The following is a 17,174-nucleotide window of genomic DNA, read 5'->3' as shown; positions in this document are numbered from 1 at the left end:
CTGTGGCTCTCGCTGCGGCTGGCTCTGCTCTCGCTGCTGCTGCTGCTGCCGCCGCCGCCGCTGCAGCGGCTGCTAAGAGCTTTGGTGCCACTGCGCTGCGGTTGCTGTGGCTCTCGCTGAAGCTCCCGCCGGCCACGATCCCTCCCGGCTCGCGGCACGGATTTGGTTGCCTCCTGCCGCCCGGGGGCCACCCTCATCTTGGGGCCCTGCGCTAAGTTGCCGCCATCTTCGTCCGGGAGAAGCACTTTTTTGGTGGGGAGCGCACGGCCCTTTGCGTCATCTCCTCCTGCGCCGCCAGCCTGGCGCATTGGCAGCGGCGGCGGCGGCGCGGCGTGCCCTGCTTTCTTTCGACTGGGGAGGAGGAGGGGGGGTGACGGAGGAGGAGAAGAGAGGCGAGGGAAGAGGGGGGGGAGATTTGGGGAATTGCCTGCCACTCTGTGGCTCATTCTCGCCGTTTTTAGGATCCCCCACCGCTGACGTTCGGGCTCGCGGGGGAAATCTCTCAACTCTCCTCCTTTGCCCTTCAAGGAAGATGGACGCATCGGGGATCCTCAGGGGTGAGTGCCTCCGGCGGGTCTCTTGCATCGAGTTAAGGCATCAGTTGCTGGAAGACCCGCTTCCCATCTGGACCTGCGCGCCCCTTTCCCACCCACTCTCCCCGAAACTCTACCCTATGGCGCGTCCAGCGGCTCTTTCATATGCAGGCAGCCGCCCAGCTCTCCCCGAGCCACTTCGTAGTGCAGAAGGCACGCAGTTGCAGAGAACTTTCTCTGCTGGCTTTTGCGGGTTGTTGCTTTTTTCTAAAAAAAAGAAAAGCTAGAGTCTGACCGGAGTCCTTTTGCTGAGAGAAAAGCAGAAAGCGCGACGTCTCGTTTTGCCGAAAATCAGCCTCTTTGCGCTATTCTCTTAGTTCAGACTTTGACTGAAGAAAGTTCTTTTTCACAGGGCTAGAAGGGGAAAAAAAACCTTTCGAGTTAACTGTAGTTGATAACTATGACTGTGTTACGTTGTGCACTATATGTACCCGTGCAGTAACACTTTGGAGTAATACAGATTTTACCTTTCTAACTGAACTTGATTGTGAGGACATTCCTTCCGATTCTGAGGCTTATTCTACTATAGAGAGAAGTGTTGGCGTTTGTGGAATTGGAGCTGGAGATTACAAGGGAGTCTGTTTTTGTCCTGGTGCACTTCTTATTAAAGTAGCTAATTAGAGGGTGGGGGGATAGTTTCGTTTTAGCTTTCAAAATATGTTCTTGCTCTCTTCTTGAAGGAAGACAAAACTGCAGGTGAATTTAAGGCAGCAGTTAATGGCTACCCACCCCCCATCCAAATACCCCCCAAGACTATTCATACTAACATTCACTATGCTTCTGCTATTAGTGCAGCAACTCTCCATCTTCCTTCTATTTTGATGGCCCGTGTTCAAGAACAGCTACAGCACCACCAAAAGGATTTGCAGCAGAATAGTCTGGCAGTAGGCCACATCCTAATCTGATGCCCATGTACACAAAGCAAAGGCCAGCAAGTGTGATAGGAGGTGCTTCTGAAAAGGAGTCCATAAAATTACGGCATCAGTTGTGCCAGTGTTATAATACCAATCAGAGGTTAGACTTTCACATGGAAATTGAAGTCTTATTTTACTCAGTCCTTAGGTATCTTACTGATTGGGAGATAGGCACAATGGTTTTATAAATTTCTAGTATTATGAGCTGTGGTTTTTAATAATATAGAAACTGATGGCTACAATGTTTAGATATCTAGATGTAATACAGATAACCAACTTATAAATGTATCTCTTTAGTCCTTTAAACATTGAATGAAAGACATGGGATCTTTTCTTTCAAAGAATGGTGGCCTCGAATTTGAAACATTTCATATGCTAAGTTATGCTCCTGAGTATTTTCTTTCCAAAAAAGCTAGACAGATATGTTGACCCAATCTAATTTCAGCTCGTGTGTCTCTTTTATGCCATGTCATTAAGGTATTGCCTAGTAAGTGAAAAGCATAATACATAAATAAAATTCCATGTTATAGAAGTTGTGCTGTCCAAACAATCTCAGAGAATCAGACACAATTGAATGGAAGAAAAAAATGAAGCTGTGTAGATTTTCAGTTAATGTTACAAGAGAAATCACAGGATAACTCATATCAGTTACATGATATGTTTACATTTTGCTATTTCAGTATTAAGATTAATAAAAATTTGCAGGATATGTTAAATTTTATGCATTAACTGTATTTCCATACAGGAATGACTAAGGATGTCATGCATGTTTATAGTGAGATTGACTTATAGGTATCGGAATTACAGAAAACAAGAAAGAACAGTTTTCAAGAAGCAACAAATGAGGTCCTATCAAATTTTAATTTATTTGTCCATTTCAGAGAATTCTTACTGACTTAAACAGTGTATACATATCAAAGTGCAGTTACATTAATAGTTGCCTTTAGTGGCATTTTCAGGTGGGTTCATATGTATTCAGGTGGCATGGATAAGCTTTTTGGAAATGAATTACTATTTTCCCTCCATCTTCTCCACTATGTTTAGTTTTATTTATTTATTTTATTTATTTATTTTTATTTGTCAATTGCTTACAAGATAATAGGTATAAGTAAAAACATAGTTATGAATACATGGTAATATGATATATATATATATTATATATATATATATATATATATATATATATATATATATATATATATATATATATATATGAATGAAACACAGGGACAGTAGGCACCTTGGTGCACTTATGCACGCCCCCTATAGACCTCTTAGGAAAGGGGTGAGGTCAATAGTAGACAGTCTAAGGTTAAAGTTTTGGGGGTTTGGGGGAAAAAACCACAAGAGTCAGGTAGAGTATTCCAGACATTGACCATTCTGTTGCTGAAGTCGTATTTCCTGCAATCAAGTTTGGTGCGATTAACCGTGAGTTTGTATCTATTGTTTGCTCTAGTGTTGTTATGGTTGAAGCTGAAGTATTCATTGACGGGTAGGACATTGCAATGTATGATTTTATATACTATACTTAGATTGGACCGAAGGCGGCGTAGTTGTAGGTTTTCTAGGTCTAGAATTTCAAGTCTGGTGGCATAAGGTATTCTGCAACGAGTAGAGGAGTGGAGAACTCTTCTTGTGAAATATTTCTGGACTTTCTCAACTGTGTTAATATCAGATACGTAATGTGGGTTCCAGACTGATGAGCTGTATTCAAGTATTGGTCTAGCAAATGTTTTGTATGCTCTAGTTATTAGTGTAATATTACCAGAGAAAAAGCTACGTAAGATTAGGTTAGTTTCTCCACTATGTTTAGTACCATCTCTGTTGCAATCGTAGGTTAGATTTTGGGACTTCCATCTGCAACAGTTCACAGTACTGTAAGAGCGCCTATGTTTTATTATGAAAATTTACAAAGTGTGTACATGTGAACCTGGAGGAAATACAGAAACCAGCCCCAGTTCCAGACTTCTGGCAGTGGAGGGACAGGTTGGGTATAGCCTTGTCATACCAGTAGTATGCACCCATGGTGAGCAGATGAAGCACTTTTATTTTATTTCCTTTTATTCCTTTCCAGAGTGAAGGGGAAATATTTGTCTTATTGCAGAAGATGAGAAGAAAGGCAAGACATTAACAGCTGGTTCCTGATTGACTAAAACATTTTAGCTAATCACTTGGGCAGAAATCACATTCTGATTGGCTTCTGGTTTTTGATGAGCATTGGAGACTTACAGAACAGAAGTGCCTGTAGCATCTTGTGAGAATGGGCCACTCAAGACGTGCTTAATTTCAATCCAAAAAATACAAGACTTAGGTGATAAAATAGCTGGAAGTACTATCTGGAAGCACTTCAGATAAGTAACAAGCTTCTTATGCCAAAACTGTTTTCCAAGTTGGCCCAAACTAAGTATGACATTGGAGACCTGTATTTAGTGTTCATTTCTGCTATGGGTTATTTTTAATTAAAATGCAGTTAACAAATATAGAAGGTGACTCATCTCTTTCCTGTAGGCCACTTATTTTATTAAAATAATCTCCAAGGGCTATTTTTAATTCTGTTTAGGGCAGGGGTCCCATATTTGCCAAAGAATATATAAACAAATAGGAAGATGATTTAGATTGGGGGGGCAGGCAGAAAGAAATACTGGTGCAGGTGTTCACAACTTAACTTATTACTGCACTATTCATATATTTTTATATACTGGATATATACTCTGTCCATATCCAAAAATCTAGGGAGCTACACTACTTAAATTTGCATAATTGCATTTCAAAAATAAAGACTAAATAAGACTACTGTGCACTGTTTTAAAGAAAATAGGTCTGCAGTGGAAGCTATCTTGTAGAATCTGTACAATACTGGAAGAAGACAAGGTTGCTTTAATAGGTTATTAACAAGCGATCTATTATTACTCCTATGAGCTCCAAAGCACCTCTTTCCAATCTAGCCTGCCATTCAAACAAGCAGTTCAAAATACGAATCTTGACTGTAGAAATCCAAATTAAAGCTTCCTAGACAAGCATCCAGCCTCTGCCTGAAGCCATCCAATGAAGGAGAGAGAAAGAGACCACTGCCTCTTTGGATAATTAATTTCTATAACTGTTCTTGCCTTCAGGATAATTTTTCTAACATTCAACCAGAATCTGCCTCCCTGCAATTTAAGACCACTTTACAGATTCTGTACTAAACCCATTCTTGTGGAAAAAATTTATTGACCATTTTCAAAATGCTGGTAGTTGCATATAACTGCTATAATACAGTTTAGCAGCTCTCAAGCTGTCATTTGACACTATGTAGAATATCGATTTTTATTGCTTTGATTTGCAGATGCAAACATGAAAAACAATGTGAAAATACTGTATAGGATAGAGCTTACAAATTCTCAATTGGAATATATTTTACTAGAAAAAATGATAGGTGATCGATCATTAGTCAATTCCTGATATATGACAATGACCTTTAATTAATAACAGCTAGGCACATGGTAATTATTTTTCTAAATATTTATTACAAAATAAATTGTGACGTGTTTTCTATATTTTGGAAATAAACTCTGCGTATTTAAGTGACATTTAGTAAAACAAAGACAAATGATTTAACTTTTGTAATATGTACACTTTTCTCTTTTTCTGTTCCAGGAATTACACTAGGCAAAGTTTATGTTGATAAAGCATCTCCTATAAATATTTGCAAAGTTCCAATGCTCTTCTCCTGGGCAAACATGGTTTGCAAAGGCTTTATCTGATTCTCAACTGCAGCACACAAACCGATTCTGCCACATTGGAATAGGTGCAGTTCTGGTGTCCAGCTCCCCCTAGCGTTAGCCTGGGAATCTAAACAGTAATCAGTGATAATATGGTGCAAGGTTGGAGAGAGGTTTTGATTCACATCATGGGGAAGTGAAGCAGATCGATATAGAACCCAGCAGTATTATATGTATAAAATTATTGTCAATTTTATTCTGTTAACTGTTCTGTATTAATATCATTTCTGATATTATGGCAGCTTAGTTGTGCAAACAAGAAGTACCATACTGGCAAATAATTTAACCTTCTTAGCTCCCTTGGTGTTCTCTTATTTGTATTACGTAAGACAGTGTACTGTTGAAATTTTGAAACTTTCACTTTCATTACTGTCCCTTTTCAGTTTCCCATTTCCCTCCCACAAAACTCAGTCACAATTCCATGTCCATTTTAACCGTCCGTGAACCTGTAACAAAACATTGCAGCGTGAAGTGGTCCAGCCACTCAAGGTTCTAAATTGTCACCTAAGTCAATGTTCAAGATATTCAATTTTCATTTTCTCTTTCCTCAATTATGTTTCTTTTTTCAACCTTTCTATAGACCGCATTTTGTGGCCACCATGAATCCGTTTAGCTTTCACTCAGATTTGGCTCCCCTTGTTAATTATTTATAATTGTTAAAATAGACTGCAAACCTTACTTCCTTTTGATTCTTTGGTTCTTAACTGATCAACAATGATTTGCAAAAGATATTCCAGTGAATTACAGGACTTATCAGTACAATGCAAACACATTGACAGCTGCAGGAACCCTTGTTCAAAATGCAGATGGATGCCCTTTTCAAAATAAAATTGCACTACATGAAAAGCAAAGGTCTGATGTTTGAGAATATGCATGGCAATTATTTTGCTCCTCAAGAATCAGAGTGCTTTCCTCTGGCTCAGCTTGATGTACCTGCTACATTTTTGCCTTGCAATAGGATATCTCCCATGTCTTCAAACTAAATTGATCATCTGCTATTTTCTGTGTACAATTCATAGTATTAATACTGACCTGCCAAAGTCCTGTAAAATTTCTGTATATCAGGAATCACATTTGCCATATATTTATTCATTTGGAAATTCATTATTATTACATAGCTACCTTTCTTTTGGATTTTTTGTTGTTGAAAAAAATACTCATATTTTGAAAACTTTTTATTAACATTGCATGATGTGATAAATAAAATGCACATAAACGTATGTCTATTTCTACAGGGATAGATACAACCAGTTAGCAAGAAGTCTAGCTAGTCCAGGATTCTATTCTGCAACACTAAAAAAGTTGCTTAAGAGAAGCTTAGAACAGGATATGAATTTATACTTTCCTATGGAGATTTTGCATACAACTGATACCGATTGTTGATTCTAATTGATTCCATTAATACAGTAACACTACCATTAAAAACCCTTGAGTTTCTTGAAACATTCAGATTGACTAGCCTTTGCTGAACCCTTTGGTAGCACAGTATTAGTTGCAACAAAAACAAGAGGCTTGCATCTTGAAGGCTAACAAATGTATGATGGTGATTTTAATTTTCCCAACATTTAGGTATATCATGACAAACAATGTGTAAAGAAAGATCCAATTAGCCATAAATTATGGTTTAAAGTGAGGAGAAAATTGTATTTTGGACAACAACTGTGAGAAAGCTTTGGGTGAATGTAACAACTCTAAAATAGCAGTATTTCATCAAATTAACTAAATATGGAAACAGTGTTGCAGTATAATGTCACTTGTTGAAACTTTGTATATTAATGTAAAAGCTAAAGAACCAGTAATTGTTCATATATTGGAATCCAAGTGCCATCAATTCCAGCCAAAACTAATGATAATTTATGATAGAATGTATAATCCAGAAATATTCTTAGTCTCATACTCATGGTTTAAATTTCAACCCAAACTTTGTTAACTTGGAAATAATGTTTAGAGAAATTACTGGGGCACAATCTTAAGCTTATACAACATGGACAAACATCTATTATTTTGACTAATTTCTAAATATACATTCAAAGCTACATTATTGTTAGGGAAGCAAATACGACATTATCTCTTAAGGTTTGGCATATTGCACTTCCAGGAATGCACCTCTTATTTTAGCCTAAAATTTTCTATTACTAACTCATAGAAAACTTTATATATTAAATGTATTTATAATTCCCTACTCTACAAGGATTGATAAGATAGGAATTCCTCCAAGACTTTCTCCACAGTAAGCCAGGTCAGCAGATATTTTAAACTGGTGTCCGTGATCTACTTCATTGTAATGTAATTCAGCCATGCAGTGTTTTCAGTAGGGGGTAATTCTTCGGGTGTCATTTTGTTGTTCAAAGTGCACAATATGTCAGATTTGAAAAGATTTTTCATCAGTGCAAAAATAAATACAACAGTAGAAGCACTGTGCTTCAGTGCAGTATGGTCTCATTTTGATAGATTTGTGCTTTCTTGGCAATAGGCACCATTTCAAGTTCCTACATCTCTGCCTTTAACAAAAAACCTTATGATTACATAGGGAGGGTAAAGATGGAAAATGTTTAAGTGTCATGCTTTCTGCTCAGAAATTCCAAATTGATGCAAGATCTTAGTTTAAAAGTGCCAGCTTGTGCATGATTTTTGAGAATGGTTTATAATTCAAGCAATGCCAAATACATTTGAGGTTATTCAGCATATACTCTAAAATAATTTTCTGGAAATTTATATTAACAGGGCATTTTCTATACTTCTTCAGCACCATATTTATTGCACATTAAGAATAATAAAGACCAAGGTCAAAAATATTCTGCTCATAGCAAGAATGAGTATCAACTCCCGAAACTGATCCTAACTTATAACAATGGAAGCTCTAAAACATAAATGCTTGCTTCATAGCAGAAACCAAATAGCCAAATCCAAAATAGATGACAATTAAGATGAAATATGATATTGTCTGTTCAAATACATGAACATGTCTTCTGCTGCTCTTTTATGAAATATCCTTTTCCTATATAATTAGAGCCACATTGGTTGTTCCAGATTTTCTTTACAGTGTTTGAATTTTACTCACAAATACCACTAAGAAGTAAAATCAGAGCAAAAGAAAAGTAGGAGGCTCCCACTTTCATATATGCAGTTTTTTCCAGTAGAAGCATTATCTCCCTTCCTCATCAAATCTGGAGAAATAAATTAACTCTTTCTTAGCTATAGAGCAGTGGTCCCCAACCTTTTGGGCACCAGGGACCGGTTCTGTGGAGAGAGGTTTTTCTGTGGACTGGTGGAGTGAGTGTGGTTTTGCATGCTGCCTGCATCCTGCAGATGGGGATTTGCTTGTTTGCGTGGCCTGGTTTCTGGCATGCCATGGACCAGTGCTGGTCCATCACAGACTGGAGGCTGTAGAGGATGTAATGATGTAGCCATCCCAATAATAAATCCTAGTTACAAAATGTTAACATGAATTTACAGAGTTGCAGATTCTCAAGGCCATTTCCAATGCAAAGATCCTCTTCCCCAAAGACGAATGCTCTGAATGATTATATACTTATGCTGGTAAAATCTGAAATGAAAATATATACGGACAAATACACATACATCAAGGTTGGGTAATGCAGAGCAGTGTATCAGTTTATTCAGTTCAACATGACTGAAATCCTATTCATACTTATCTGGAAATAATCTCTAGCCATTTTTCATTTTCTGACATTCTGCTCATGTTGTTCTCTCAGACTTTTAATGTACTTTGATGAATCTCAACATTATAATCCATTACTGAATGGTCAATTCTATTTATCTGACCCAGGTACTATTTAATGAACCCTCTAAACAAAGGTCGGATTGCAGGGACTATGATGCACATGTATCTTCATTGTGAGATTGCCAGATATTTTTTTGCTTTATTTGTGTACAGTTGTCCTCCCAATTAAATTCTGTTGACTAATACTAAACTGTATCAGGCTATAGAAGGCAGAATTTCATCTTCTGCCACAGTTATTTTTGGGTGAGATATAAAGATCAAGATGAGCATATAATTGCTAAATGCCCACCCAGTAGTATTATCATGATGCAGTCAATTGTTTCTATATCTCCTGTGCCTATTCTGTTCTTTGATCATCTCTTTCTCTTTATTTTCAGTCAGTAAAGTCCTTTCAAAGACATGAGTATGAAATGTACCAACAAATAGCAGCCAAATACTTGGCTGTTTTGCAATATTTTTAATTGCTTATACTAATCATAACAAAGCAAACACCTTGAGGTCTAAGGAGCATCAGCAATGCATGGATGGAATCTTCTCTAGTTTGCATATCTTCCCAAGGAATTAGAATGTACTATGTGGACCACACAACCAACTTAATAATGAGGTCATTTCTACTGAATAACATAACATTGCATGATGGGTAGGTCCCTATCTCACTTGATACAGTGGTTTTCTGTAGAAGTATTTGCGCAGAACTATTGAGCATATAACTGTATCCTGAAATATTACAGAAATGTTTTCAACGTATACATGTCACACTCAAAAAAAAAAAAATGGAATGGTTTGTCCTTGCAACTTTAGTGTTTTGGGGCATACATTGAAGCAATGCATACATTGAATATTTTCTTTTTTCCATAATCCCTTCATTATTCGCTGCTATTTTAGTTCTCTGTTAAAAATATGCATTGTAAGTCAAGCTTGCTATAATGAATTAACATAAAGAATGTTAAGAGGGGAGGGATTACCAGGGCTCTTATTTCAGGATCAAATAAAGCCCTTAAATAATTTGTACCTAGTACCTTCTATTCTTGAATTCTTACTGTAAAATTGAGTAATGGTTTTTCATATCTGAGGAAGAGAAATTAAATTTGTATCACACTTGCTTCCTAGACATTTCAGTTTGGATTTTAAATTACAAGGTGATGTTCTGTTCACTAGTAGTCTGCAGTGACATACGTACACAGACTTATTATATCATTTATATACATTTATATAGAGCAAAGAAGGACGTGGGATGACATGATAGCAGTATTCCAATATTTAAGGGACTGCTACAAAGAAGAGGGGGGTCAACTTATTTTCCAAAGCACCAAAAGTTCAAGACAAGAGACAATGGATAGAAACTAATCAACCTGGAATTAAGGATAGACTTCCTAACAGTGAAGACAACCACTGGAATCATTTGACTTCAGAAGTTGTAGGTGCTTCATCACTGGAGGTTTTTAAGAAAAGACCAGACAACCACCTGTATGAAATGGTACAGTCTGCTTGAGCAGGGGGTTGGACTAGAAGACGTCCAAGGTCCCTTCCAGCTGTATTCTGATTGATTTTTTTTAAAACTTAATTTTAAACTACATTATTTCCAATACACATGGGTATGCAGTATATGTAGTGTGTGTGTGTGTGTCTGTGTGTTTAGTTTATATATGGAAAGAGATGTTTTAGATCAGAGGTCTCCAAACTTGGCAACTTTAAGACTTGTGGACTTCAACTCCCAGAATTCTCCAGCCAGTAGTTCGCTGGAGAATTCTGGGAGTTGAAGTCTACAAGTCTTAAAGTTGCCGAGTTTGGGGACCCCTGTTTTAGATTGATATTAGCTCTGCAAAATAGTCCAGATGTGAAGCACAACTAAGAATACTTGCTCTGACTTGTTATGTTGTTATATTGTTATGACTTTATTGTTAACAGAATCTTTCAAGTCTAAAAGTGTTTCTCCCCACCTTACCTTTTAGTCTGCAAAAATAGGGTTCTTGTTGAAATATATCTGATGCCATCCTCCCTTCCGTGGGCTGAGACTCTTTTATATGCTGCTTGTCCAGTCTGCATCTTTCCCTCCTATCTCCCAAGGTCATTCCCTCACAGCATTATAAGATTTCATTGCAATATCTGCTGCACAATTATTATATGAGGCTCTTGGAATACGGTCCCCATTTTGTTCCCATTTGAACAAATATAATTCGGGTCTCGAAGAAGCCTTTTTCTGGCTCCTAAGTTATAGATTGCCTGAGATTAGAGATATGACTGCTAGAGCAGAATCCCGAATTTATTTATTTTTTATTTATTTTTTTATTTGTCAATTGCTTACAAGATAATAGGTATAAGTAAAAACATAGTTATGAATACATGGATACATATAAGAAAAATAAAAAAATAAAAAAGAAACAATAGGACAGGGACAGTAGGCATGTTGGTGCACTTATGCACTCCCCCTACAGACCTCTTAGGATAGGGGTGAGGTCAATAGTAGACAGTCTAAGGTTAAAGTTTTTGGGGTTTGGGGAAAAAACCACAAGAGTCAGGTAGAGTATTCCAGATATTGACCACTCTGTTGCTGAAGTCGTATTTCCTGCAATCAAGTTTGGTGCGATTGACCTTGAATTTGTATCTATTGTTTGCTCTAGTGTTGTTATGGTTGAAGCTGAAGAATTCATTGACAGGTAGGACATTAGAATGTATGATTTTATATACTATACTTAGTTCGGACCGAAGGCAGTGTAGTTGTAGGTTTTCTAGGTCTAGAATTTCAAGTCTGGTGGCATAAGGTATTCTGCAATGAGTAGAGGAGTGGAGAACTCTTCTTGTGAAATATTTCTGGACTTTCTCAACTGTGTTAATATCAGATACGTAATGTGGGTTCCAGACTGATGAGCTGTATTCGAGTATTGGTCTAGCAAATGTTTTGTATGCTCTAGTTATTAGTGTAATATTACCAGAGAAAAAGCTATGTAAGATTAGGTTAACAACTCTTAATGCCTTTTTGCCTATGTAGTTACAGTGGGCTCTAGCACTTTGGTCATTAGAGATGAGTACTCCAAGATCCTTGACAGAGTTTGGATCATCAACAAGGTCTTGACTATTCAGCCTGTATTTTATTTTCTGATTTCTTTTGCCAATATGTAGGACAGAGCATTTATTTGTTGAGATTTGAAGTTGCCATTTGTTTGACCATTCTGATACATAGTCAAGTTCTTTTTGAAGGGTAGCAGTATTGTCTGTGGTATTGAATAGCTTTACGTTATCAGCTAAGAGAATGCAATTGCTCTTGATATGATCACAGAGATCATTTATGTAGAGTATGAAAAGAGTTGGTCCAATTCACCGGTTAATTTTATTCATTGGCTAATGTTCCAAAGCTGTCTTTTTTAGGGCTGTACTATATAATCAAGGGTGATTGAGCTCCTTTCTCCCATAGTTTTTAAGACATCGATCTCAGACAGCTTACCATGAACATTGTTTGATTAGTTTTTAAATCAAAATGTCTCCAGCAAACATAGATATAACTACCATTGTAATTCTTCATAATCAATATATTGTCCTTTAGAATGCGCTGTTGGAATTACAGTCCAGAACATGATGCATGGCTGGACATAAATTCTGTCTTTTGGTTTCACAAAGATTAGAGCAAGCAAAGGGAAAGACAACTTAGGTTTTCTTCCTATCACAAACAAAATAAACAGTTGCAAGGTGTCTTGGGATTCGAGATCACAGAAGACTTTGTGGCCCTGTGGCTATTAACTTGTGTATTTTAATGTGTGAACTTAAGCACATGGAACAAAATGTTCCATTATTATTCATTTAATTACCTTGGCAGGCAAAGTGAAAAGGACAACATATACCTCCAAAATAAAAGAAAGAGATAAGTGACAAGCAAGGGAAAAGGTTTTGTGTTTTTTGTTTCTCCATGCTTGTTTGTCAAGGTTTTATAGATTTTTCTAGATATTTGCTCCATTTAGATATCTCTTGTGGTTATTTATTCAAATCAAAGAGTAGAACTATGAACTAGAACACAAGATTCTGAGTTTCTTAGATCCTTTATTTTATTTTCATCAGAGATTTACAGAAAATGGCTTGATTTGTTGTTGTCATTTCCTTCTAAGGTATTTTCCTGCATATTTAATTAATAATGGATATATTATAAAGTCATTTTTATTTTCAAATCTACAATGTTAAAAACCAGGCTTTTGTGTTTCTTACATATTAGCATTCACTTCATGTGGTATCTCCTCTCACCTAACTGGAAGGATAGCTTACACCCATTCACCATGGCAACTGAAGGATCTAGCAACAGATTTAGGATTTGAAAGGGGAAATATCCCAGCTCTAAAATTTGTTTTGTTTTCAGAACACAAACCATGAAGAAAGATTTTCCCTCTGAGTCGGAATCTTCATAAATAGATGAACAGACAGCATGGATTGATGGCTCACAACATGCATGAGAAAGCTGAAGGCTTTTCTCCACAGAAGTATGAGGTGCCTACTTCTCTCAGATATTAAATAAATAGGATTGCCTGTAGTTGAAAAAAGGCACTTTCATATTGTAAAGCTCCCTAAATACAAGTCAGAAACATGAAATTCTACCTATAGTATCCAAGCTGACTTGGGTCTTTAACATCTTTCTGGCTTTAGGACACATATTTGAAGCCTCCTAATTCTGTTATCTGGCCTTTTGTAGGAATCCAAACTGTATGCCAACTGTCTTCTCAGTGGTAGCACCCCAATTACAGACTTCTGTCCTGCATTATATCTATTCTGCATTTCAGCATCAAACAAAATCTCTTAATCTGTTATTGCTTTATGCTGCTTGTTATTCCTTCATGCTGCTTGAATTTTATTACCCCAATAGTTCTTGTTTTACAGCAATTTATAGTAAGCTTGGGTAAATAACTGCCATGTGAACTCTTAAAAAGGCAATAAGGAAATACACATGAATACTCATATAAAATACAACCTCTTTCCTCAACTTAGCACTGTTCAGAAGCTCCGACTGTTAAAATTTAAAGCTAGCAATTGCTGTTTTTGGTTGAGAATTCTGGGAATAGGTATCCCAGTATAAGACAGCAGAAGTCTCCAAACTGAAAACTTTAAGACTTGTGGACTTCAACTCCCAGAATTCTTCAGTCAGCATGGTTGACTGAGGAATTCTGGGAGTTGAAGTCCACTAGTCTTAAAGACGTCAAGGTTGGAGATCCCTGGTCTACAGAAATAAATATAAAAAAAAGAAATATTTAGCGCAGCTGATTTTATGATGATTCTGTACAGTCATTGTATGTCCTAAAAATATTGCATCATTGGCTCTTGCTGCATGAATAGAAATATAATGTGAACCAGTTTATTCAATAGAAACTCACTTTCTGAAATATATTCAAGTGGTGTCAGGTTTTCACTAAGTCAATAAAACATTAATTTGCTAGCATAGGTATTTATTTATTTATGGTAATGTTTAATAGTGTCTAATTTTATTAATATTATTATTGTTTCTGCAGATATTCTGATGTCTAATTGCTAAAAAAGGAATGAGAGGATATATACTTAATGGAAAGGGGATTATGTATTTATGTTGATAAGTATTTTTGTTCATTTTTACTGGACCTTTATAGACCTAGGATTGCTGAAGACTTAAAGATAAGCTTATAGAAAATGGGGTGAGGTGTGGAATGAAGCCATATCTGGTTGTAATTTAAGAGACAGCGATAAATACTTTTGTGTTGAATATGGGAGTGAAGCGGAAAGGGAAAATTTTGTTTTTCTTGCTATCTGTTGAGGGGAAATTTTTATTTTTCACACTTTGTCTTCTTTGTGTATATACATACATACCTTTTTGTACCATGTTTTGTATGATGTTTAATATAATTCTTAATAAAATTATTAGAAAAAATAATCTATTTGTCAGCCTAAATATTTTCCACATGGGCATGTTTCAGTCTCATTCCCTTTTATAGTTCAAAGACTTTATCATTTACCTTCACTTTTCTGTGCTCTTCTTAAAAGCCCAGCTTTCTTCCTAACTTGAAACTATCCAGCAAAAATTAACATATGGAAAGTAGAGTGAAAAATCTTTCTGCTATAGTATACCCTAGATCAGTGGTTCCCACAGTGGATGGTACCACCCCTGGGGGAGTGGTGGGATGCCTTGGGGAGGCGCTAAGAGGTGGCAGGGGGGCGTTCAAGGTGCCAACCTCACAGGCTCACTGACTGCCGGCCACACAGTCCATTGACTGTTTCATTGCTCCGTAGCCAGCACCTCGAATGCAGAACCCGTGCGCGGCGAGCCTTGCCAAGCCTGGAGGGGAGAGGTGGGAGATGGCAGAAAGGGGGTGCCTTAGCTTGCAGGCTTCCCTCTCTGGTGGAAGCGGTGGAGGTGCACCAGAAGGCCTGAAAGCAAAACCCTCCCAAGGTGCGCAGTGGAAGGGGTGGGTGGTCCGGCGTTAGGGACCCCTTCCCTGGAGAACAAGGTAGCGCACAGCAACCACCCGGCCTCCACCCCTCCAGCCAGCCGGGTTTTCACGCAGGATGCGAGTGGATGCAGCTGCGGCTCTCCAAGGCACATGGCTCGATTTGGTTCAGCTCTGCGTGGCCGGCCCAGACCTAGAACCTGGCCTCCCTCTGCAGCCTGGTTCTTCTGACCGAGCCCTGCACTTGCTTGCGTGCTTACTTTCCAAGTGATCGTTCCCTCCACCTCCGCCGGTCTGGGCTGTTTCCGCACACCTTCTTCCTCCCGGGCGGAGCGTAAAGATGGGTGGAGCACTTCCCCGACGTTAGAAGTCTCTGAGCATGTGCAGAGCACCTCCCCTTGCTTAGCCCAATGGAAGTGGACGTTGGGTCGAAGCAAAGAGGGTCAAGTCAGCCACATCACTGCCAAAGAAATTGGGGCAGGGGGCTGGAGAAGGGGCAGAGGGGCAGCTGCATTAAGGAGCAGGAAGATCTTAGCCATGGTTTATTGACTAAGCCAGAATCAAACAGCATGCTAAACTCTAAACCAGAATGGCTGGATTGATATATTCAGCCCGTGTTTCTCAACCTTGGCAACTTGTGTGGACTTCAATTCCCACTCTGGCTTTGCTCTACTTTTCCAAAGTGCTTCCACTGTCGCATTCTGTCTGCCTGCCTGCCTGCCTGTCTGTCGATCCATCCATCCATCCATCCATCCATACATACATACATACATACATACATACATACATACACACACATGCATCCAAAAGGTCTGCCTGTCTTCCTGCCTGCCTGCCTGCCTGTCTTTCTGTCTACCTACCTACCTATCTACCAAGATAGATCTATCTATCTACCTACCTACTACCTATCCATACATTCATCCAAAAGGTCTGCCTGCCTGCCTGCCTGCCTACCTATCTATCTACCTATCTATCTACCAATCTATCTATCTATCTATCTATCTATCTATCTATCTATCTATCTATCTATCTATCTATCTATCTATCTACCTACCTACCTACCTACCTACCTACCTACCTACCTCTATCTATCTATCTATCTATCTATCCATCCATCCATCCATCCATCCATCCATCCATCCATCCATGTTCAAAGTGCCAGCCCCACAGGCACATCAGGAAAGTAGAGCAAAGCCAGTCTGGGAGGGAGAGGGAGAGAGAGAGACCTGATCCATCAGATTGAAATGAGGCCCTTTTCCACATTGAAACATCTTTGGCTTCTATTAAAGGTTTTGTGGACAAAACATGGTCAAGACTATCAGGAAGCTCTCACATTTTGTTGAGGCTTTAAACAGGATCCATTGGAACAGATTTCCACCCTAAAAATTACTTTTCCCCGATGTATTACAGTGCCAATTCTGAAGAAGGCAAAACCAAAAAGTACTGGTTAATTACAAGGAGAACACACACACACACACACACATACACACTCCCTTCTAACCCTGCTGGAGCAGGTGATTGGATGAGAATAGATATCTCATTATCTTTCTCCTCCCTCCCTCCTTTATTTCTTTTTCTTTTTGTCCCTTTCTTCCACCCACCCCCTCTTTCTTTGTCCCTTTTTCTTTCTTTCTTTCCCTTTTCTCTTTTCTTCTCTCTTTCTCTCTCTCTCTCTCTCTTGTCTCTCTTTCTCTTTCCCTCTCTAAGGCTCACCCCATTGACTTGACTTGCTTGGGCAGGTCCTTCCAGTGCAGTGGGCTCAATGGGGT

At 38.3% G+C, this 17,174-nt stretch overlaps 1 long non-coding RNA gene across 1 annotated transcript; it reads left to right on the top strand.

Moving 5' to 3' along the window:
* The first annotated feature begins 426 nt into the window (after nt 1–426).
* Nucleotides 427–6,345, top strand: LOC148130574 (uncharacterized). The gene is made up of 3 exons (XR_015749900.1): nt 427–557; nt 2,964–2,999; nt 3,582–6,345. It is a non-coding gene; the product is annotated as an uncharacterized LOC148130574 (long non-coding RNA).
* The last annotated feature ends 10,829 nt before the right edge of the window (nt 6,346–17,174 follow it).

Source organism: Notechis scutatus, chromosome 5 (genome assembly GCF_049901735.1).
Source record: "Notechis scutatus isolate UNSWTSFEM ecotype Mainland chromosome 5, rNotScu1.2, whole genome shotgun sequence".
Taxonomy (NCBI): Eukaryota; Metazoa; Chordata; class Lepidosauria; order Squamata; family Elapidae; genus Notechis; species Notechis scutatus.
The sequence above is the reverse complement of the archived record's forward strand: the minus strand, read 5'-3'. Positions and strand labels throughout refer to the sequence as shown.